The following is a 25,279-nucleotide window of genomic DNA, read 5'->3' on the forward strand; positions in this document are numbered from 1 at the left end:
GGGGCCTAGTTTCCTTAAGAGAAGAACTTGGTCTTGTTATTTTTGGTGACTTGAGGAATTTAACAGATATTCATTTGTTCTCAAATTAATTTAATGACTCTTTTCAAATGACTGTTTTTATAAAAAGAACTTTCCAAAAAATGACAATTGCCCTTTAATCTATCCCAGGACCTAACCGATGAGAGAAGGTCAGAGAGAGGACCACTTTTACCCTTTCTGGGTAAGAGAATTGTTCAACTCTGGTGACTTTCTGAAATCTCTCCGAGCAGGAACAGTGCTCTGAGCATCTGTGAACCTGGGCTGTCTTACAGCCTGATGATGGCACAGTCTCCTGTCTCCAGGGGCACACATATCTCCCACTTAGTTTTGTTTCCTGGAAAATGGATTCAGTGTGGAGATCTCTAACATATTTCTAGTCATTGTATATTGGAAGAGAAACGGTTAACAAAATAGGTTAGATTTTACATTTACATAGGACCAGGAGATGGAATGCCTGTCTCTCTGTGCACTTGAGTTCCCTGCGGGTTTAGTTGTACCTACAGGAGAATCCACGGCATTTCACTTGCGTGGGGTGCACATGTGAGAAGCAGTTCACTGCTTGAACTGAAGAGTTGGATCAGTGAGGACAAGTGCTAGATGTTAGCTACAGAAGTCTGATGACCCAGGTTTGATCCCTGGGACCCCTGTGAAAAGCCAGATGCCATGGCTCACATCTGTAGATCCCGCACTCTTAAGGCAGGAAGGGAAGTGGAAAAAGCAGAGCGACCAGGAAGCCTGAGGAACCACATAGCTGCAGTGTAAAGTTCAGAAGGAGAAGTGACAAGAGACATCGTGCCCCAACAAGATAGGACAGAACCAATTCTTAAACGTTGTTCTCTGACTTCCACCTGCATTCCATAAATGTGTGTCCACAAGCACACAACAGACAAACAGACAAACACAACACTGTTATGCTGAGCTGGAGGAATGTGGGTGCAAAGTAAGAAGCCCTCAGGCATATGGTTTATAGATTCCTTTAATACAAACACTTTTTTTGTTTTGTTTGTTTGTTTTTTTTTTTTTTTGAGACAGAGTCTCTTTTAGCTCAGGTTGGCCTCAGAGTTGCTAAGCTTATCCTCTTGCTCCACCTTCCAAAGATTATAGGTGTGCACATCACACTGGATTTATGTGATGCTGGGGTTGCAACCCAGGGCTTCATGCATGTCAGGCAAGCATTCCACTAATGGTGTTGTAGCTCCAAACCCTGCTTCTAAAACTTTCAAATTCAAATCACATATTTGGTACTCATAGAAAGGGTAGTTTGGCCAAATATATATTCATAGAAATGTCTTTCTTTTATTTAAAATTAGAATTAACATTTTAAGCTAAACAGTATTATGGAGAAGAGAGGAGAGCCCAGCAGGCAGCCAGCCAGCTTGTGATGTGGGATTCCCCTCTGCATGCTGTGAATACCATTGGTTAATAAAGGACTGCTTTGGGCCTGTGCAGAGCAGAATATAGGTAGGTGGGAAAAATCTAAGCTGAATGCTAGGAGAAAGGAAGGTGGAGTCAGAGAGAAGCCATGGAGCTGCCACCGCTGGAGAAAGAGGCACTAAAACTTTGCTGGTAGGTCACGACCCTGTGGTGATGCACAGATTAATGGAGATGGGTTAAATTAGGATGTAAGAATTAGCCAATAAGAAGCTAGAGCTAATGGGTCAAGCAGTGCTGGTTTCTGTGTGATTATTTCGGGTCTAAACTAGCTGGGCGGCCGGGAAACCAACAAGCAGCTCATTACTCCAACAAGCTGTCACCTCATGAAGTCTGACATTTTTTTTCCTGTTTGACTGGAAGGTGAGTTGGTTATGGAGAACATTTTGTCTAGCAGGCAAGGCATTTGTAGATCCAGGAACTGGGGAAAATGAATCAGCTAACAACATAGATGTCCACATACCTAAGGGGTAAACTGAGGCTGAGCCTGTCCAAGGCAAGTTGGATGGGAGACTATTATGGCTCTGCAGTATGATGGCCTGTTTGGGTCAGAAAGAACTTAGGAGTAGCCAGGCAGTGGTGGCACACGTCTTTAATTCCAGCACTCAGGGAGTCAGAGGCAGGTAGATCTCTGTGAGTTCAAGGCCAGCCTGGTCTACAAAATAAGTTCCAGGACAACTACAGAATACACAGAGAAACCCTGTCTCGAAAAAAAAAAAAAAAAAAAAAAAGAAGAACTTAGGGTTTCTGTTTCCATGGAGGAATTTCCCCTTAGGAAGGGGTCATGAACTAAGTGACAAGGAGGACAATGGTGGGCACTGGCCTGTGGTCCTGAGTACGACCTGCACTAACTGCTTCAAAACTGAGTGCAACCTCATCTTGGCCATAGAAAAGCTGGATTTTTTTTCAGTGTAGTCCAAGGCCTGCCCTTCACTCTTCAGGGTCTGGGGTGTATTCTCTATCCGTAGGTTAACCTTGAACTTTCTCCTTTAGTGCTGTGGTTTGATCTTGTTTGAACACTTGATCCTCAGTGGTTGATGCTGTTTTGATAGGCTATGGAATCTTTAGGAAGTAGAGCATTGCTGGAGGAAATGGGTCATTGGGGATCATGGACCTTGGAACTCTATAACCTGAACCACTTCCTGTCTGCTATATGCTTCCTGCTTACAGAAGTGATGTGACCAAGTGCCTAACATTCTTCCTACTTTATCTTTTTGACACTATGGCTTGAAACCCCTTGAAAGCCTTCCTTCTTTAAGTTGCATTTTTGTCAGATACTTGATCATATTGAAAGAAAAGTAGCAAATATTCTTAGCCCCCCCAAACCTCCCTCCCTCCCTTCCTCCTTCCTTCTCTCCCTCCATTTCTCCTTCCCTCTCCCTTTCTCTCTCTCCCTCCCTCTCTCTCTGAAGGTTTATAATTATATTTATGTATAGAAAACTCAGCAGTACATTTAACCCAGTTTAGTGGCAAGTTCTTTTGCCTTGCCTTCTTTCTCCAGCTTGGCAATTCGAGCCACAGATTTAGGACCCAGGACGTTGCATCCCCAGTACCGGCAGATCTCACCCTATCTCTCATTGTAATTAGTCCTAATAGCTTTGTTCAGCCTAGCCAGAGCACCCTTGTCTTCCGAAGTTAACCTGTGTGAAGGCAACAGGGGTGCACGTCTTCCTATGGACCAGCTGCCCCAGCCCGGCCTTTCCCTTGATGATGCAGTAGGGGACCTCCATCTTCCGACACAGGGCAGGCAGGAAGACCACCGGCTCAATGGGGTCTACGTCGTGGGCAGTCACCACCAGCTGAGCCTTCTTATTCTCTACCAAAGTGGTGACTGTATTGACGCCCGCTCGAAGGACAGGTGGTCTCTTAGTTGGGACATCCCCTTTGCCGGCAGCTTTCTTCTCAGCACGGGCCAGCAGCCTTCGCTTCTTCTCCTGCTTGGTCTCTGGCCTGTACTTGTGGGCAAGTTTAAGCAACTGGGTAGCTGTTTGCCGGTCCAGGGCCTGGGGGAACTGGTTAATGGCAGGAGGAACTTTGAGCCGCTTATAGAAGATGCCCCTTTGCCGCTGCAGCCCAATGTAGCGGGGCCATTTGACGAAGTGTGTGAGATCTCTTTTAGGCTGGATGTCCTGCCCAATGCCAAAGTTCTTAGGCCTTTTTCTCAAACAAAGGATTCACCACATTTTTAGCCTCCTGTTTCTTCACAACGGCAGGGGCCAGGACCATCGTCTTCCCTGTGGCCTTCTTTCCCTTGGGTGTCTTGCTCAGTTGGAGGAAAAAGAAAAACTAACTTTTTTCTTTCTTTCTCTTTCTTTCTTTCTTTCTTTCTTTCTTTCTTTCTTTCTTTCTTTCCTTCCTTCCTTCCTTCCTTCTTTCCTTTCTTTCCTTCCTTCCTTCCTTCCTTCCTTCCTTCCTTCCTTCCTTCCTTCCTTCCTTCTCTCTCTCTCTCTCTCTCTCTCTCTCTCTCTCCTTCCTTCCCTCCCTCCCTCCCTCCCTCCCTCCCTCCCTCCCTCCCTCCCTCCCTCCTTCCCTTCCTTCCTTCCTTCCCTCCCTCCTTCCCTTCCCTCCCTCCCTCCCTCCCTCCCTCCCTCCCTCCCTCCCTCTCTCTCTCTCCCTTCTTTCCTTCCTTTTTTTTTTCTGTTTTGGTTTTTCGAGACAGGGCTTCTGTGTTTAACAGTCCTGGCTGTCCTGGAACAGCTTTTTCTTATACCACACCTGAATTCACCAAACAGAGCCCACTGCTTGTCATCCCAGCAGTCACAGGGCGTGGAGGTCTTCACCATGTCTCCCCTAATCCATAAGGGGGCATGTGGGCTCGGCTCTCACCACAGCTTCCACCCCAGGACTCAACAACTCTATGGTTGTGTTTTGTCAGACACATGAAGGAACCAAGAATGAGGACATTAGGCTGGTCACTACCATGAGCTTTTCGTACTGAGTCCCAGTTTCATTACCCACGAGACAGAGACTAATTGTTGCGATCCAGCTCATGGTACTTCATACATGGACTGCTATATCATTCTTCAAACATGGTATTGATGTTTGCAGGATTCTCACAATCTATTCCTCACCCATGGCAAGCATAAAAAATGTTAACCACCTTGAACAACCCCGACATACACTCTCATCAACGTTGGTTTATGCATGATATCAGATGCTTCGCTGCGTACTGACTCAGCTCATTCTTAAGGTTTATTTATTTCTGTTGCTGGGCTATTAGGATTAGAAAACCTGAGATGACAGGGACAAGAAGCTTCCCCTTTGTCCAAGGCCCAGTGTTAGAGCCTGGACAGATGCCTTTAGCAACGCTTCTGGTGCCACTTAGGATGCTAGATTTGTGCCCTCTCTGTGATCGGGCAGAATAATCACATTCACTGTGTGATGCCGAGCATACTGAAGAAGTGAATGGTCTCCTAAAAACAATTGCTGTCATCACTGTCTTACAGGTTATTCACAGCTGCTTGTGCTGCTGGAAAACTGAGACTCAGCTTTCAGCGTTTTGACAACTTCTATACCATAAAGTGCACTTTGATTTAGACCAGCTCTTCTTTCTAGTTTCTCTTTCTCTCTTAAAATATGTTTTATACTCTCTACTTCCTTTGCTGTGCTGATTGTGAGCAGCACAATAGTGGCTGGCATTGGCAGCTTGGGTCCACAAGAAATGAATGTATTGTGAACTGGGAATGTAGCTACTTTGGTAGAGTGCTTGCCTAGTATACACAAACCCCTGTGTTCAATCCCTAGTACCAAATGAACCACCACAAATGTCTTGTGTGACGGAGATGTTGGGGATCAGAAGTTAAAGGTCATCCTTCACTACCGAGCATGTCTGAAGCCAGCATGGAGTTCTCAAGATCTTGTATCAAAAAAAAAAAAAAAAAAAAAGAATTGATAGAGATTTTAGGAAAACATAGGTCTAAGGCAGGAAACAGGTCTCAAAATGGGTCCATTCTGTTTTCCAGTCAGCTGTGACTTACTGTCTCTGGACCTACCCAGGTAGAGCCAGTGACAATCATATACTTCATCTGCACTCAAGTGGCAGTGGAAAGGCAATGCTTGATCTTCCTGCTTTCTCTGGGGGTTGGGAAGATGGCAAAGCTCCTGGAATCTCAGTGGCATGGATCTGCAGTGTCTCAATAGCTCAGAAATAAGAAACATGAAGTCATGTGTAGATGTGTTGGAGGCTATCTCTCCTGTGCTACTGAACTAAGATTAAGCTCTGATGTTTCACAAGAGGAATTTTCAACTTAGGTGCCTCCACTTTCACTCTTGTGAAACTGGCTTTAAAAAAAATTCAACTTCAGGTCTTCCTTCCATCTGCAAGTTTCAGCTTGTTGATTTCGTCCCCTGGCATATGTGGTTGGAAGGCAGTGGCCTCTTAGGAAAGACTGTGGGTACTTCGTGCCTCTTTGGTTTCCTCCAAGTCTATGTAAGATGCCAACATCTTAAAGAAACTCGGTGACAGATGTATGGGAATACACTGTACTCTCCTTGTAACTTTTCCTAAATCTAAAATTGTTTTAAAATAAGAAGTAAAAAAAAGAGCCTTCCCTCCTTCCTTCTCCCCCTACCCTCATGCTCCCATTTTTTTCAGGCGATCTTGTCTGTTTCCAATTTCCAGGTGGGTCTATATATGTTTTTCTTTGAGTTCACCTTATTACCTAGCTTCTCTAGGATCATAAACTATAGGCTCAATGTCCTTTGTTTATAGCTAAAATCTACGTATGAGTGAGTACATACCATTTTCATATTTTAGGGCAAGAGGAGGGGAGAAAAGGAGAGTTGAGGAGAACTTGAGGGAATGGGATAGTCGAGATAGAGGAAGGACAGAGATGAGAGCAAGGGAAGAGATATCTTGATTGAGGGAGCCATTATAGGATTAGCAAAAACTTGGCTCTAGAGAAAGTCCCAAGAATCCACAAGGATGACCCCAGCTAAGACCCTAAACAATAGAGGAGAGGGTGCCTGAACTGACCTTGCCTTGTAGTCAGACTGATGAATATCTTAAATATCACTATAGAACCTTAATCTAGCAACTGATAGAAACAGAGGCAGAGACCCACATCAGAGCACTGGACTGAGCTCCCAAAGTCCAGTTGAAGAGTGGGAGGAATGAGAATATGAACAAAGAGGTCAAAGACCATGATGGGTTCACCCACTGAAACAGTCTGTCTGAGCTAATGGGAGTTCACCAACTCCAGCCGGACTGGGAAGAAACAAGCATAGGACCAAACTAGTCCCTCTGAATGTGGTCGACAGTTGCATGGCTGGGGCAGACTGAGGCGCCACTGGCAGTGGCACCAGGATTTGTCCCTACTGCATGTACTGGCTTTTTAGGAACCTGTTCTCTTTGTATACCTTGCTCAGCATAGATAAAGTAGGAAGGGCCTTGGACCTTCCACTAAGTAAAATATTGACAATGAAGTTTAAGACAATACATTGGGCAGATGTCAGAACATGTGTACTGGGCAGACTTGCCTTTGGGTGTCCAAGTTTTGATCCTTACATGAACTAGTGAGCTCTCTGTGGACCTATGCACGAAACTAACTTAGGCAAGCACAGGGTAGAAATGAAATACCACAAGTACAAGGAACGAGGTTCTTTCCTTCCTATCCATGCTCTTCAATTTGATGTCTTCTCACCTAATTGGAGTCACAAATAGCCTGGAAGGTCACTAGCTGCTCTTGCTATGGCCTAGATGGGTTAGAGCAGAAACCAAGCCACCGTGTTACCTGGCTTTATTCTTCATACGTCCAATTAGACTCTCAAGTCTGTGGGTTAGGGACTTGTTTAAGCCTATGTACTTCACATGGTATCTCTAAAGGACACAGAGCCAGAAATGCCCTCATGCTGACTCCACTCACCTGCTTAGACTTCTGCAAAGACTTTTCAGCTAAACCTAGGCATTTCTCTAGAAATTTTGTTCTCCTCCTGCAAAAATCCCAAAATGAATAAATAGAAATATGTGAAGCAAACTGGTCTATAAACATAATTTAGTTCTGTAATGATATTCTGTTTGTAATCCAACAAGTAAAACTTGTCTGAAGATCAGAGTGCAGAACTAAGCCACTAGTTAGCCATAGAGGTCAGGCAGTAGAGGAACACACCTTTAATCCCAGAACTTGGGAGACAGAGACAGACAGATCTCTGTGAGTTCAAGGCCACCTTGGGCTACACTAGACTGATCCAGTCTCATAGAGAAAGAGAGCCAGGTGGTGGTGGTGGCTCACACCTTTAATCTTAGCTCCAGGGAGTTGGAGATGGTAAGTGATATGGCTGGGCAGAGAGGAATATAAGGTGGGAGGAGACAAGAGCTCTATGCAGTCTGAGATGCAGTCTAAGGAGGTAGTCTGAGGATGCAGTCTGAGGATGCAGTCTGTGGATTCGTAGAGACAGGATCGTCCCTTCAGTCTGAGGATTCAGTAGATGTAAAAGGTCTCTAGTGGCTGGCTACACTGCTTCTCTGATCTTTCTACTTTAATCCATAATATCTGACTCTGGGTTTTTATTATTAAGACCAATTAAAACTTGTACTACATTATTATGAAGAACAATTAGAATTCGTGTTACATAGCTCAGATTTGGCATTTTCCTTTCCACTCTCCTTCCTACTTCAGGAAAATGTTCCTCTGTCTCAATAAATCTTGCTTGCTCTTCAAACACCGTCTCTTAGTTCCCTCCCTCAAACTGCCAGCCCAATGACTTTTAATTGTCACTAGTCAATGCAATTATTTTTTCCGTAGGAATAATAAGAGGCTACATATCTCTGAGACGATGGACTCCAGCCACTCTGATCTTAACATTTCTTGTAGAGAAATCAGGGTGCTGAGGAGATCGCTCAGTCGGTAAAGTATTTGCCCTGTAAATACTGCATTCAGTGCCCAGAATGCAGGTGAAAAACCCAGCGAAACTGGGGCTGAGGGAGATGACTCAGTAGGCGAGAACTCTTGCTGCACAAACACAGGGACCTCTGTCTGGACCAATGTTGAAGTTGGGAATAGCTGCTTGAGCCTGTAACTCCAGCAATGAGGGACAAGGACAGTCAGATCCCTGGTGGGACGGGGTGGGGGTGGGGTGGCTCACTTGCAAGCCAGCCCAGCCTGAAATGTATAACTTAAGGCTCAGTGAGAGATCCTGTCTCAAGGGAATAAAGCTAAGAGAGATGGAGCCAGACACCCGATGTCCTCCACTGGGCATTATACACAAGGATATACCATGCAGAGAGACATGGTCACTGGAGTGGGGTATCTGCAAGGAAGGCATCTCAGTGCCTTATGGTGTTCTTTAGTGAGATTAATCCTGGCACCCCCACTGTCCCACACCATGTCACAGGGCTTGCTTTCTGAATAGATTGGATGATCATTTTAATCAATAACAGAGGGATTTATCAGAACCCCAAGGGACACAAGGGAAGCAGGAGTGGCTAAATGCAACAGATTGACATTGAGGACAATGTCAGAAGGCAGAGGAACCAGTGTGAGCTGACCCAGGGACAAGGCCCTTAGCATAATCACTGAGGCGACATAGGAGGAAATGATAGAAGGTGATGGAGGACTTTCATTGGTTAATTAATAAAGAAACTGCTTGGCCCAATAGGTCAGAACATAGGTGGGTGGAGCAGACAGAACAAAATTCTGGGAGAGAGAAGGCAGGCGCTTCAGGCAGTCGCCATGCTTCTCCTCTCCAAGACAGACGCAGATTAAGATCTCTTCTGGTAAGCGACCACCTCGTGGTGCTACACAGATTACTAAATATGGGTTAAAGGAAGATGTGAGAATTAACCAATAAGAGGCTAAAACTAATGGGCCAGGCAGTGTTTAAAAGAATATAGTTTCCATGTAATTATTTCGGGTGTAAAGCTAGCCGAGTGGCAGGACGCAGCCCCGCCGCTCCATCTACAATAAGGAAAAAAAAAAACCCCATGGATTCCCAGAAGCACTTGATGTTTCTTCCTGGCCCGGAGACTCTCGAGGGTACTCCTCTCTTCCCTTTTATGCTGTGTTGGTCCCTGTGTCTGAAGAGGCACGTGAAAGCTATTGTAAGCTATGATTTATTCAATCTTTCTTATTAAAATCTTCAGAATAGTTTCTGAAAGGGCTATGAGGTTCATAAAGATCTCCTTACGATCACTAAAAAAGGAAAAGTTGTATGCATATGGTAATATATTTCAATAATTACTGAAGGTTATAAAGCTAATTATAAAAGCCTTTCCCAGCCGGGTGTTGGTAACACATGCCCTTAATCGAGACAGAGACAGGCAGATCTCTGTGAATTCAAGGCCAACCTGGTCTACAAAAGCTGGTTCCAAAGCTACAGAGAAACCCTGCCTCGAAAAACCAAACAAGACCAAAACCAAAACCAAACCAAACCAAACCAAACCAAAACAAAAAAACCAAAAAACACAGCCTTTCTCTCCTATCTCCTTGCAGCCAGCGACACTGACTAATGTCAACTGCTGTTACAAATGCCTTATTGGTGTATCAATTTTAATGAATGTGTATAGATGCATATATGTGTGTATTCTTCTCTCCAAGCAGGACCAATGTGTGCATGGGGTTTGATTTTCTCACTTAAAGTACTTATTTGCATGTTGATCCCACAGCTCTATAGTAAACTGTTCGCAGATATACTATAACTTATTTAATCATTCATGTATTGATAGACATTTAACTAATTCCTGGTTGGGTCTACTTCAACAAGTAAACATCTGGGCTAGTGATATGTCTTGTTCACACCGTTAGGTGTAGGCTGAAGCGTAAGCTCCTGTGAAGTATCACTACAGGTTGGAGTCACGAAATGTTTACTATGTAACCTCTCATTGCCCCTGTAGTTCATGATCATTAATTTTTCTGTGTACGTGGATGAGTCTCTTTTATAGAGTTACTTCCATCTCGCCCCTCTCCCTAGGGCAGAAAAACCAGGCTGTTCACCCACTTGCCCCTCAGTGGAAAGACACAGCGCAGATTCAAGAGAGTGTACCTGAATGCGCCACTCCAGAATGCCCAACATAGCGGTCACTCAACACATCTTAAGTGGATAAAGAACTGCACCAGGCCAGACTCCTAGACAGGCAATCAATATGTGTCACAGTTTAATTATGCTGCATCCATAAAAAGGAACGACCATCGTTTGTACTAGTAAACACAGACTTTTTAAACCAACTTCACTGCACATTTGTGCTAATAGGAAAGACACAAATCCCATTTAAGTAGAAAGAAATATTCAAAATTCTAATAGCAAATAGGTTTCTAAATGGTCAAATGTAAACCCAATTTCTCCTACTTTTGAATGAAATACTTTAAGTAATAAAAGCAAAATGATCTATATTTACCATATTGTTATCAACATGTAGTTCTCCCTCCCTTTCTTTCCATCAATGTCGGGGATCAAACCTAGAGTCTTGTGCATCTTAGACGAGCAGTTTACCAACTGAGCTACATTCTCAGGCTATAGTTAGTTTTTAAATACACATTTAAATACCTTTTATTTTATAGGGCTTATTGATCTATAATTTAAGAGAAAGACATTTTCTTTTAAATTTTGGGAAAGACACATCCATCTACTCATTATGAATTGAGGTGTGGGTGTGTGTTCTCTGGGGTCCCCCTGACTTGAATAGTTAAGGAAATTGTCAGATCTAGGGAATAAAAAATTGTAGACTTTAGGTTTCAGTTTCTTTGCTTCCAAATGAGGCTGTTTGGCTGTCTTGCATATATGGGAAGGGCAAATAGAACATCGATCCTTAGCAAAAAAGACTGCTCTTGTGTGAGTAAGTGGGGGGTCCCCCTGCTAGGTTTCAACTCTTGATTCTTAAATTTCATTTACTGATTAACTTCTGCTTAAGAGTCTTACAACTCACTTGCAGCTTTACATTAAATAGCCACTTAGACAAGTAACATTTGTTGCAAGTTGACTTTGGAGGACACATACGTTCCTATCTCTGCAATGAAGGAACACAGAATAGCCAATTGTAAAAAACAGAAACAAGCAAAAATTCTCTAGTTTAATTTTCCAAGTCCTAGATTACTCAGTCAAGTAAAAACCTCAAATTAATTTTTAATTCTCCTATTTATTGGCTTCCCGAGGAGCTTCTGTGGTCTGGAACCTTTAACAAATGTTTCTCAGTACTGTTTATCCATCAATCAACATGAGGTATATTCCTTATTTTGGTTAATCTTCACAGAGCCTCACTTTGTGAGATTGACACGATTGTTGGCTTTTTCACACCCTTGAGCTTGAAATTCACTAATCACTGACATTTAGGGAAAAGAAAACCAGAGATAGGGGAAGGTGGGGAACCCAAAACAAAACCTCAACTCACCGAAGACATCTCAACTGGCTGCAGTGGGCTGGTCCCACCTGACAACACAAGCTCAACACATCGTACCTTAAAGATGAATCGCAGGTGAACTGATATCCTGTTAGGGTGCAAAGAAGGGCAAGCGTTCTGTTCTGGCCTCCTCAGCTCCGCTTTGCAAAAGCCACAGGCGCTATTCTGAAATCTCATTTATATGTGGAGTAGAGGGAGTAACAGAAATCCCTCAGTCTTTCAAGGTCATTTGAGCCAAATTAGTAGAATCAGGCACTATTTCTCAAGGGACACTGTAGCCTTCCCTCATGGTGAGAGATGGTTCTAAAGAAATCCCATCTCTGCCTCCCTTGCCTGGCCCTGAGCATGCAAGCTTCTGTTTTGGCAGTTTCTCATGAACGCTATGACTTGGCCTGAACCTAGAGAGGTGGTTTAGAACATGTACGGATTACCCATGTGCCCTGTGGCTCTGTGACTTGTGAAAAGCCACTGTCTGCCCCTTAGTGTGCAAAGGGGACTGGAATGGTGGGACGAGCCACACTTGGGTATAACCTTACAGGAAGACTTAGTGAGGCATCTTGTTCGTCGGAGCCATTAATCCTTGAATAGAATCAGTGATGACATATCACGGCCTGCTAGCACTCTACCAGCTGGAGAAGGAATTGACCGCTGGAGAGTGTTTTCCAATCAAACGCATCCAAGTGAGATCGACTTCTCCTTTTAGAGTGGCTCTTGTCCCATCACAGAGGAGCACACTTTGTCCTTAGGAAAAACATTTGGAACTGTCACTGATCTGGTCACAGAAATAGCCCCGGTTTTCATCAAATCCTTTGACTCTTCTGCTAATTGCAAACCCATTACATGGTACAGTGGGCTATAAATCTGCAGCTTACATAACATGTGACAATTCATCCAGCATTGATATGCAGATTTTAGCTTACTGAAGTGGTAAGATTTAATGTTGAGTCTGTAAAAGTATCTTAATAAGCCACTTACTGTAAACTGAATGCCTAATTTAATAGCAGAAATAAGTTTTACAACTTATTTCTTAATTTCTTAAATTATGAGAGAAAAGTTAGTTTGAAAATAGTTTTCCTGGAAAAACAACAATTAAAAAAGTCCTCCTCAATGAAAATATTTCCAAAGAATTCATTGAAGCTACAGTGAGATTCACAATGAAGTTTAGATGTATATCTTAAAACTTCAAATGGATGTTAATATTTTGCATATATATATTTCTACTTAAGAAATGCAGTTAAAAAAGTAGCGAATAGCAAATCACTGTAAGATAATTGCCTTCTTTCTCATTTCCCTCTCTCCTCTCCTTTTCTCCCCTCTTCTTCCTTCTTCTCTTGCCCCTCAGTCCCTCCCTGCTCTCTCCTATCTTCCATTCCTTGTCCTTCTTTCCCTCTTCCCTCTTTCTTTTCTTTATTGTATGGTAAAAAGTTCTGATGACTATGTTGACTATATGATACTCTTCATTCTTATTTGAAGCCATAAGAAAAAGTTCAAGAAGCATAAAAATATTTCTTATGGGCTACTACCATACCTGGGACTTCTACAAACCTCTCTGTCTCTCTCTCATCTATCTATCATCTATCTATCTATCTATCTATCTATCTATCTATCTATCTATCTATCTATCATCTATCTATCATCTATCTATCTATCTATCTATCTATCTATCTATCATCATCATCATCATCATCATCATCATTATCTATCTATCTATCTATCTATCTATCTATCTATCTATCTATCTATCATCTATCTATCTATCTATCTATCTATCATCTATCTATCTCTATCTATCTATCTATCTATCTATCTATCTATCTATCTATCTATCTATCTATCTATCTATCATCTATCTATCTATTATTTATTGTAGGCAGAGACTGCTCTTTTGTTTCCCAGATACCCAAATAATCACACAGAAACTATATTAATTACAACAGTGTTCGGCTAATGACACAGGAATATTTCTAGCTATCTCTTATATCTTTTTTTTCCAGTTTATTTATTTTTTATTAAAAATTGCCATCTCCTCCCCTCCTCCTCCCCCTTCCCTCCCCTCCCCTCCACCCACACCCCCACTCCCTCCCTCTTGAGGCCAAACAGCCATCAGGGTTCTCTACACTATGTTGAGTCCAAGGTCCTCCCATCTCCCCCCAGGTCCAGGAAGGTGAGCAACCGAACTGACAAGGCTCACACAGAGCCCGTCCATGTCATAGAGACCAAGCCCATCGCCATTGTCTTTGGCTCCTCGGTCAGCCTCCACCATCAGCCACCCTCAGAGAGTCCGATTTGGTCGCATGTTCCATCAGTCCCATTCCAAGTGGACTTGGTGGTCTCCCATTAGTTCTGTCCTGCCGTCTCAGTGGGTGAACGCGTCCCTCATGGTTCTGACTTTCTTTCTCATGATCTCTCTCCATCCGCTCCTCATCAGAACTTTGGGAGCTCAGTCCGGTGCTCCAATGTGGGGCTCTGTCTCTATCTCCATCCATCGCCAGGTGAAGGTTAAGGCTCACAGTGAGCCCGTCCATGCTGTAGAGTTCACATTCATTGCCGTTGTCCTTGGTTTCTCAGTCCTCCTCCACCGTCAGCCACATTCAGAGAGCCCGGTTTGGTCCCCTGTTCCATCAGTTCCATTCCAACTGGACTTGGTGGTCTCCCGTTAGATCTGTCCCACGGCCTCAATGGGTAAACGCACTCCTCACGGTCCTGACTTCCTTGCTCATGATCTCCCTCCTTTTGCTCCTCATCGGGACCTTGGGAGCTCAGTCCGGTGCTCCTATGTGGGGCTCTGTCATTTTCTCCATCCAATGCCAGGTGAAGGTTCTATGGTGATATGCAAGCTATTCATGAGTATGGCAATAGGATCTGGACATTTCTGGCACCCTCTCCTCAGCTGCCCAAGGACCTAGCTGGGGGCGTCTTCCTGGACACCTGGGAACCCCTCTAGAGTCAAGCCTCTGCCAACCCTAGAATGGCTCCCTTAAGTAAGATATATAATTCCTTGTTCCCATATCCACCCTTCCTATATCCCAACCATCCTATTCCCCCAAGCTCTTCCCATCCTCCACTTCACACTTTTCTCGCCCCATCCCCCCTCCCCCCATCCCACCCCACCCCTATGTTCCCATTTTTTGTCCGGCAATCTTGTCTACTTCCAGTATCCAGGAGGATAACTATATGTTTTTCTTTGGGTTCACCTTCTTATATAGCTTCTCTAGGATTTTTACGAATTATAGGCTCGATGTCCTTTATTTATGGCTAGAACCCAATTATGAGTGAGTACATCCCATGTTCATCTTTTTGGGCCTGGGTTACCTCACTCAGGATGGTGTTTTCTATTTCCCTCCATTTGCATGCAAAATTCAAGATGTCATTGTTTTTTACCGCTGAGTAGTATTCTAGCATGTATATATTCCACACTTTCTTCAACCATTCTTCCACTGAAGGGCATCTAGGTTGTTTCCAGGTTCTGGCTATTACAAATAATGCTGCTATAAACATAGTTGAACAGATGCTTTTGTAATATGATTGGGCATCTCTTGGGTAAATTCCCAAGAGTGGGATTGCTGGGTCCTGGGGTAGGTGGATCCCAAATTTCCTGAGAAACCTCCACACTGCTTTCCAAAGCGGTTGCACAAGTTTGCATTCCCACCAGCAATGGATGAGTGTACCCCTTACTCCACATCCTCTCCAGCAAAGGCTATCATTGGTGTTTTTGATTTTAGCCATTCTGACAGGTGTAAGATGGTATCTTAACGTTGTTTTGATTTGCATTTCCCTGATTGTAGGCATTATAACTTTGTCTTATCATAATTGATCTATTAAAATAAACATTGAAACATTGTGCTCCGTGATAAGATACAATTTTGATTGAGTTGAATAATGAGGAGTAAAATGTTAGGGATGTGGCTGAACTTTGGCTAAAAATTTAAATGAAAATGTCAAAACAAATGTGGGACACATTCTGTTTACTGCAAGGACACCATTTGTTCCTTACGGTGAGGTTAGTTTGCTTGTACCAAGAGTGGTTTGACTCACACAACTCTAATGATGCTTTCACGTATCAGATTTCTTAATTGGAGACAAGGGAAATGTCCTTATTTAAGTTAGTATGCTGATAATGAACTACAGTGTTGAACAATTGTTTTAATGAATTCCTTAGGAACTCATGTTGAGAGTTGACAGTCCCCATTTTTGTATTGGGAGATGGGAGCCATCAGAGACATTTGGATTATAAGTAGAAATCATTGCAACTCTCCCTTGTGTGGGCTAATTCACATTGGGTTGACTTGGTTGCTGTGAGAGTAGGCTGTTTCAAAATAAGGTTATGCTGTGTGTCCTGTCTCTTTCATGTGTGCATGTATGCTCTTATTTTCTGTCCTCTTATGATCTAGAATAAGATTCTGTCATCTTATGACCTAGAATGAGAGCCTTGTCAAATAGTGGCTGCCGTGTCCTGGCCTTCCAACCTCTAGAACTGTGAGCTACATAGACTTTCACTTATAAATTATGCAGCGGCAGGCCTTCTCTTACATTAAGAGGACATGGATGACGTCACTTATTTTTGCGTAAAGTCATTGCTTTTCTCCCCATGTAGAAATTGTTTGTAACTTCTTAGTGTTCATAAGATATTACCACAAACATCTTGGCACAGGATTTTATACACATTTTTCTCACCCCAAGTGGCCCAAATGTTCATGCCCATGGGCCCAGGATGAAGCAGGTGGCGATTCTGATGGTCAGGCAAGAGTGGATGAGGGTGCTCATTGAAACATGTTAAGATACACGGATGTGTCTGGATGACATAAAATGCTACATGAAAGAGCTGACTCTGAGGCCTGAGGGGAGGACAAAGACACCTCAGCAGTAGCTTAGTGCACCAATTAACAGCATGTGTTCGGTGAAAATGCACATTCTTTCATATCCAAAAGTTGTAATGAAGTATTTGCCAGAGGGGGACAGAGGAGAGAGACGACTCAGTGGGTAAATGTGCTGGCTGCCAAGCCTGATGACTTGAATTTCATTCCTAGGCCTCACATGGTAGAAGGAGAGAACTAGTGCAGGTTGTCTTTTGATTGCCACATGGATGACCAGGTGTGTAATAGCCCAGAAATTGTATGCAACCCTCACTAATAAATAAACATAACAAAAAAGATACAAGCCAGAGATTTCCTATAAAGAGGCTCCCTTGCTTCAGTATCAGTGATATTTTGGGTTGGAATGCTTGTGATAGGGTGAGGTGGGGTGTTCCATGCCTTGTAGGATGTTTATAGCATCCTGGACTCTGTTCACTGGGTGCCACTTCACCCGTTAAGCTTTGACGCAATACACGGCAGTCATTGATAAATGGTCCTTGGTGTGTGTATGTGGACTCTCCAGGTTAATAAGCTCTGGTATAAACTAGTCTTTTTCCATGTACATAAACATTGGCAGTCTTAGAATTACATTTGCCCCCTTCAACATTCTACCAAACACTTAAGTCTTGTTTTCTAACACACCACACATTGCCCTGACCCTATTTGTGCTTGTGTGCTCATTGGGATGGCTCGGTGGAACTCTCCTCATACTTAAAAGTGTTCAACTCTTCTTTCTTGTCATTGAAAACGAAGGAGATGAATAACTTGGTTATAAAAGTCAGTTGATTTATACTTTTTTTGGGTAAGAGGGACTCTGCATTAATTCATTGAGAAAATGAGTTAGTACCTTTTGTGCAAGGAATGCCATCAAGGCCTGTTCTGAGAATATATCACAAGTTTGTTGTGACAGCCTGGGTAAGATGCAACATATTTTGTCTCAATATCAATGACTTTGTCATTTTTATTAAGTATACCTATCAATTGTACTTAACTGTATGACCATGAGCTATGGTTCCCTAACATGTCTTTGGAATGTGCTGGCTTCCTTAGGCATTAAATTGTGCTGTCAGGCTTGCTCTCCAGGCTCCCGTGTCACTATATGACACACTGTTGTTGAGTTCGTCATCAACGCAGGAGGCTGCTATGTTGTTATTCAGCTAACTTCTGTTTCATACTCATTTTTCTTTTATAAGACTTCACAACTGACTGATGTTTATCTGAACAACTTTTGACTTCACTTCTTTTCCATGTGTTTTATTTGCTTATTGGAAAGCAACATAGGTCAACATAGATTATGATATAAGATATTAACTAAAAATGTTTAATATTCTATGGGCTGTGGAGATGGCTCAGCCTTTAAGAGCATTTACTACTCATACTGATAACCCAAAATCAGTTCTCAGAGCTCATAATTGCTTGTAACTCCAGCTCCATGAGATCTGACACCCTTTCCTGGATCCCTTGGGCACCTGCACACTCTCTCTTCCCCCTCACACACACAATTTAAAAAATCTTAAAAACATTGAATATTATTACTTATTATTCTTGTAAGGAGTGAGGATGAAGTGAGATCTCTGACTTGATATGAATTTCCTATATTTCTCATTGATCTGTTGGAGATCAATGAGACTAAGGAGTTTTCTATCTCCCTCATTCGAGCAAAAATATGGTGGAGCAAATATGGCCTAAATTGTTTAAATAATATCTTTCTTTTGTGGAGAACTCATTTGTATCCTGGAACTATTCTCTGGCCCATTTTGATCTTTGCTTCAGTGGCACACACATTTGCTCCCTGTGAAGATTCAAGAGCAGTTCTACACCTCTCATTTCAAGTCCCATTTCTTCAGTTTTTCCTTAAGTTAGGTGATGTTCAGATGACCAGCTCAGCTTTCAGAAATCATGCCAGTTACTCTAGATGCAGTGGAAGTGTGGATACTTTCCCTGTAAGCTCCTATCTGAACTTTAGGGCATGAGCACTCTTCCTCTGTGTGTTTGCACAGGAATTTGGATGTTTATAACTTTGACCACGTTATTGCTGTCTGCTAGTTACATCTGTTTTTCTCCTCCACTACCAGGCTTGCATGCTACCTTTGCTCGGGTATGGTCCAGAAGCAGCTGATGTAATGTGAAGATGCTAAGTGCATGGGCCAATGGAATGAGAGAAGAGAAATAAGAAGAGCACATGCTCTAGGCTGAATAGAGTTTTTAGGATATACTTTCAATACTAAGACGAATAAAGATCATACAGGGCATGTACTTTGTCCTTAGTTTTTCCTATTAACACATCAGCGTTAATGAACCAGAATCAATGCTGTAAAGTTATGTGTTTTCCCTGTTTCACTCTGTACTGTTGGGGAGGAAGTTATTGCACTCCACACATAAGCATTGTGCAGTTGAATTTGCCCTTCCTGAGGATGGAATGTCTGCATAAACTATTTGGTTTCCTCTGCATGGGATATCAGTCTGTTATATCTATTTGTCTTTTATTCAATCATTTATTTAGACCAGTATGGACTCATGGGTATTTATTTAGTACTTGCATTATTACATAGATTTTTATTGGGCTGAATGATTGAGTTGCTCTCTCTAGTCATTATCTTCTCTGGACTTGTATGGTGACTGTAACTGCTTAAAAATCACAGAAAGGGGGGCAGTGGTGACACACACCTTTAATCCCAGCACTCAGGAGGCAGAGGCAGGAGAATCTTTGTGAGTTTGAGGCCAGTTTGGTCTACAGAGCGAGTTTCGGGACAGCCAAGGCTGTTTCATAGAGAAACCCTCTCTTGAAAAACTGAAACCAACCAACAAACCAACCAAAAAAAAAAAAAAATCACAGAAAAGTCTTGAATTGGCTCCAGGTCACGGATGGTATGTGGTTCTAGAGTTGGAAATACAGGGATCTGGAGGTCTTTCCCCAGTTCTGCCTGTATCTAGGCTCTGCTCAGTGAGGAGACCTATTCTAGGTCTCAGGGAATTTGCCTGACACCATAGAAAGTCAAGCTGGGAGTTGCCAAGGATTCTGTCTTTGCAGTGCACATGCCAAGAACTGATCAAAGTCTTCAAAGAAAGAATGAATTTACAAGTGAAAAGGTAGTACCTCAGAGGTGAGGTATCATCCAACCATCACTGGGCCCTCAGAGGAGGGGAAATGAGGTCCAGTGCCTTCACAGACTTGGTATGAAGATAAGCAGATGAGCCAGCAATGGGGAAAGGTAAATAACAATTTGTCAAAATGACAGTGCTCTAAAGAATAATGTTGTATCTAGAAATAATGAGTTCTCTACCAACTGAATTTATCCTCAGATTTATGAAGAGCTGGCTTATTCATAGGAATAAAATGTCACAATGAGAGCCTAATAAATGACCAGGTTTGTTGACATTTTTATAGTACCAATTTTCTCAGTGAAGAAGTCCCCGATTTATGATAACTTTTAAAACTAAAATCTAGACTACATTTCCCCACTGAAATGATATAATACATAGTGTTATACACCAGGAGCTGGCTTAATCCTAAACAGATCTGTGGTCTACTAATTTTTCTATTTTATTGCCAAAATTGAGGCTGGTGGAGCACAAATCACCTACTTGCAACCTTGGTCTCTAGAACAAAAGCCCTTCTTTCATTAGTTATAATCTACCATCCAGGGAAGTCAAGGCAAGAATGCAAAGGAAGAAACGTTGTTTGCTGACTGGCTCATGCTTAGCTAGTTTTCTTTTATATCCCCAGACCACCTACCTAGGAACAACCTTCCACAATAAGCTGGACCTTCCTGCCTTTGTTTATAATCAAAAGAACTCCCCACCCTGACATACCCACAGGCCAATGAGACCCAAGACATTAAAAAAAATTTATTCTTTTCTCATACATTACATCCAGACCACAGGTTCCCCTACCTTCATTCCTCCCAGTACCTTCCCCCACTTCCCCCCTCCTTCAGATCAATGCCTCTCTGTTTCCCTTAAAAAAAAAAAAAAGAGGAGGTCTCCTAGGGATATATACTGAACATAGCTTAACAAGCTACAGTAAGACTGGCCTGAAACTCTCATATCACAGCTGATAACCCAGGAGGAGGAAAAGGATCTCAAACATAGGCAAAAGAGTCAGAGATACCAACCTCTCCCACTGTTAGGAATCCCACAGAAACACCAAGGTACACAACCATAAGGTATATGCAGAGGACCTAGGTAAGACCTGTTGTAGAATATTATTTTAAGGTGTGTCATATTTGTTTATGCTCTGGAATATTTGTTTAATGATGTAAAGATGTGTTGCTTTTGTTTATGCTGCATTTGTTGAACTCTGTGAAGCTGTGATTCTTTGCCTGTCTCAAACAACTGATGGTCTAATAAAGAGCTGAATGACCAATAGCAAGGCAGGAGAAAGAATAGGCAGGGTTGGCAGGCAGAGAGTATGAATAGAAGGAGAAGAGAACGCCAGGGTTCAGTCACCCAGCCACCCAGCCAGTCATGGAGTAAAAGTGAAAGTAAGATACACAGAAGTAAGAAAAGGAAATGGCCCAAAGGCAAAAGGTAGATGGGATAATTTAAGATAAGGAAAGCAAGAAACAAGCCAAGCTAAGGCTGGGCATTTATAAGTAAGAATAAACCTCTGTGTGTGGTTTATTTGGAAGTTGGGTGGCAGGATCCCCCAAAGACAAAAAAGCCAAAAGAGCAAAAGAGTAAAACAACCAACATTTTGATGTTCTAAGGTGGGGCTAGAGCAAAGAATAAACAACAGCACCTGTGCTTGCTGAACCAGTTTCTGGGAGCCATACTTAGTTGATCTGCATCTTAAGTTCTTGTGGTGTTCTCGAGCCCTCTGGCTCCTACAGTCCTGTGGAAATCACTGGAAATTTCTTGGAAAATTCCTTCTTCTGTGGGATTTCTCAAGCTCCACCCAATGTTTGGTTATAAATCTCTGTGTCTGCTTCCATAGGGTGCTGCATGATACCTTTCTGATGACAACTGGTCTAGGCACCAACCTGTAAGTATAGCAGAAGATCACTAGGTATCATTTAATTGACTTTCCTTTCCAGTCATGTTTGGTTCTATCCTGGGTCTCTTGGCTGTCCTATCTCTGGTTCCTGGCCATTCAGGCAATGTCAGGTATGGACTCCCTCTCCTGGCATGGGTCATAAGCTGGACAGTAATGGGTAGGCCACTCCCACAAGTTCTGTGCCGTCATTGTCCAGCATATCTTGCAGGCAAGATAGATTTTAGGTGGGGGTTTAGGGGCTGGATTGATGTTCCAGTCCCACTGCTAGGAGCCTTGCCTGATTATAGAATTTTTAAAATGTAAAATATTGGCATCTAGAGAAAGACAGCAAAGTTTTGTTTTTAAGCAAGAACTTTTATACTATTAGAAACAAACCCTCTGTTAAGGGAATACCTAGAGGTTTTGTTTTTTTTTTCCCCTGAGCAATGGGTTTTAAATTTGACCTATAAAATTTAGGCTGGCCTACAGGTGCTCCATCCCTGCTGTATTTAAGAGTTAATTAGCATCTTAACTCTGAAACTGCCAAGGTCTGCAAAACTGTAAGCTAATAACAGCTAAACTGATGCAGAATGATGTAATGCCTGCTAGTCATTTCTCTGATGGACTAATCCCTTGAAATTGTTCTAATCCTCAAAGGAAATAAATGATAACATTGGCCAATTAATTCCTAACTATGCTGTTTTTTTTTGTTTTTGTGAAAACATTAAATCACTCAATAGTTCTTCAGACATATGAGTAAAAGATAGATAAATAAAATACATATTATATATTTTAGACCCTCTCAAAAGAGGAAAGAGGAAATTAATTCTACTCTCAGATTGCAACTGAACAGGTTTATTTGAAACGTTCTTTATTTTTCCCAGGCCTATGCTCTACTATTCCGGATCCAAAGATGACTAAGAATTAAATGCAAAGTTTTCCAAATAGGGTAGCCCAAGTTTTAAGCATTTCTCTGTACTTACGTGGATCTCCTGCTTCTACTAGGGGCCCCATCTGAGCAGACAGCCGCAGCCGCAGTAGTAAAAACACATCCAGAAAGGCTCCTGCGACCCAGGCCATGCTCATGTTCCAGGATAATCAAAAGTGAGCGGTAGCTGCTTGGGTGGCTCCGGTATCCTGCATGTTTCTGATGGTTCTCCCTCCTTGCTGGCTCTGCTCCTGTTACTCACGCTGCCAGTCCTCCGCTGGCCACAAAGTAGCCACAGCCTCTTCTTCAGCTGCGCACTCTCCTGGTTCCCGCGCTGAGTGTGCAAGGACTGCCACCTCGCGACAGACTGCCTCTCCAGCTCCAGGCTGTGTGTCTCTCCCAACTCAATTTCCTGGAGGTGACAGATGTCAAATGCTAGTCTGGGAGGAGACAGGAGCCCATGTCCATTGTCTCTTCAGCTCTCCTCATGGTCATACCGCAACTTCCTCTCCCACCTGTGTGCAGGCACTGGGTGCTGGGAATCACCGGACTCATACTGTGGACCCCACTGCCATACTAGAGTCTCTGTTTGCAAAGGCTAGGTGTTATCACCTGGCTGAGGGACTGCAAGGAGTACATTCAGAGAAAACTCTGCTTTGTTTCAACTAAAAAAGATGGGCCAAAAAGACTCTATAGGTGGATGCATGCAGAGGCACACACTTCAGCTTTGTAGGACCTCTGTCTGAAAGCTTAGGGGTCAGGTCAGAGGTAAGGCTGATGAGAGTGGGTTGTTCAAATCAAAATCTGACTTTAACAGGGTTTTTGTATTGCTGTCTATGATGCCCAAGCCCCCTCTTTTCCATTAAATTTAACTTTTGCCTACAATGCATTAAAATAATATCAAGCTGGATTATTGTCTCTTGAAGTTTTCACTTTGAGCTTCCTTACTCCCCTCATCTTCGTTTGGTCCTCCAGAAAGACAAATGGCAAACCTCATTGCAGATAACTGTAAAGAAGCAACCCCAGGGCTGTAATACTTGGTGGTACAATCTACTCTCTTTCTCTGGGGAAGAAGAGGAAACCTCTTCTCTCCTCTAAACCCTAAACCCACAGAACAGGCTCCCAGTAACTGGAACCACACAGTTCCACAAAAGGGTTGTTTTGGAGAAATAACAGCTAAATCTATTTTCTGTCCTTTCTTTTGGGAAAATAGTTTTGAAAATATTCTCAAAAGTCTTCCTTAAAATTAATTTTAATGTTTCAGTAATATAAGCAATATCTCTTAAGCCATTCATGGCTTATTAATTGGTTCCACTAAGCTACCTTTGCACAAGAACTCTGCAAATCACTCCTGTTTTATTAAGGAAAGGTTTTGAAAATGCAGATCCTTGATTGACAGATTAGTTTCCTTGAGTGAGAGAGAAATTGGAAACATGGAACCCATTCCCTAAACTGAACAAAAATAAAACCACAAAATGTCAATGGTTTCCAGTTTTGCTTTTACATAAACATACACAGCCTTCACTTACTGTAATTTAATAAAGTTTTGCTCCATATTTTGCACTCCTATCCTGTTGCTTCATATCATCTCTTAGTGATATATGAAGTATGTGGGACCAGGACCTCCAAAGATCTCTTTTTGCCATAGTGAAAACTAAGGTTTATAATGATCATTGCTTCTAAAGCCTAGCTACAGAGCAAAAAGATGCTGACAGAATCTCCCACAGTAAGAGTATGGCTTGAAAGAAAGTAAGTTCATATTAAAAGACATTAGAGGAGCTGAAGAGATGGCTCAGAAATTAAAAGCAATTACTGCTTTTGCATAGGACCTGGATTTAGTTCCCAGCACCCACATCAAGCAGCTCACAACTGCTTGTAATTCCAGCACCATGAGATCTAATGTTTTTTTCTGTCCTCCTACAGTGTATGTACACATAAAACTCACATAAGTGTGCATGTGTGTCTGTACACACACTCACACAAACAATTGTGTAAAAAATGTTATAACACCTGGAAGTTATTTGTTAAAACTTACTCTGGTTTAGGCATATCCTTCCATGAATGATGGTCCTTGTGTTTTATCCCTTTAATAGGTCTTTACGCACACATTACTTTCTTATGGCAGGATGATATAATAAATATTTAGAGTTTGAATTTATTAGGTAAAGCTGCTGGTAGATCGTGACAAATACTTTTATTCATTTACAAATTCTAGCCTGTGAATTATATGCCTGGAAATAAAGAAACTATTTCTAGAAGGGAAAAAAAGCACAATTTACTAAGTGTATTCCAATAAAAGCCAGAATTTATAGTCTTTCAGTTTTCAGTTCTAAAGATTAAAGTGGAATCCCTAAAAATGTAGTCGTTTTTGTCTTCCAATCCAGTGGCACTTTTTAAGACCTAAACAGTTCTATTCCTAAAACTGCATTACATCTCCTAGAATTATTTTTCTTAGAATATTTTTCTGGGCAATACAATATGATATTAATATAATTTTTTAAATAAGCCACTGAATCAGTAGAGGTACAAGGCAGTAATGATTCAGGTAATTTACAAATGGAGAAAGTAAAGGCTAAGGCTCTGTATAGGTCAGCTTCACATTATGACAAAAGTAGAAACACTTGGAGAAAATGCTTTAACACATTTGACATGTAAATTTGACACATGTAAAGAGGAGGTAGACACAGTTAAGTATGATTTTAAACACTGAAACAAACAAACAA

At 42.2% G+C, this 25,279-nt stretch overlaps 1 pseudogene; it reads right to left on the minus strand.

Moving 5' to 3' along the window:
• Positions 1-2,923: 2,923 nt before the first annotated feature.
• Positions 2,924-22,708, minus strand: LOC119817147 (annotated as a pseudogene).
• Positions 22,709-25,279: the final 2,571 nt, after the last annotated feature.

Source organism: Arvicola amphibius, chromosome 6 (assembly GCF_903992535.2).
Source record: "Arvicola amphibius chromosome 6, mArvAmp1.2, whole genome shotgun sequence".
Classification (NCBI taxonomy): domain Eukaryota; kingdom Metazoa; phylum Chordata; class Mammalia; order Rodentia; family Cricetidae; genus Arvicola; species Arvicola amphibius.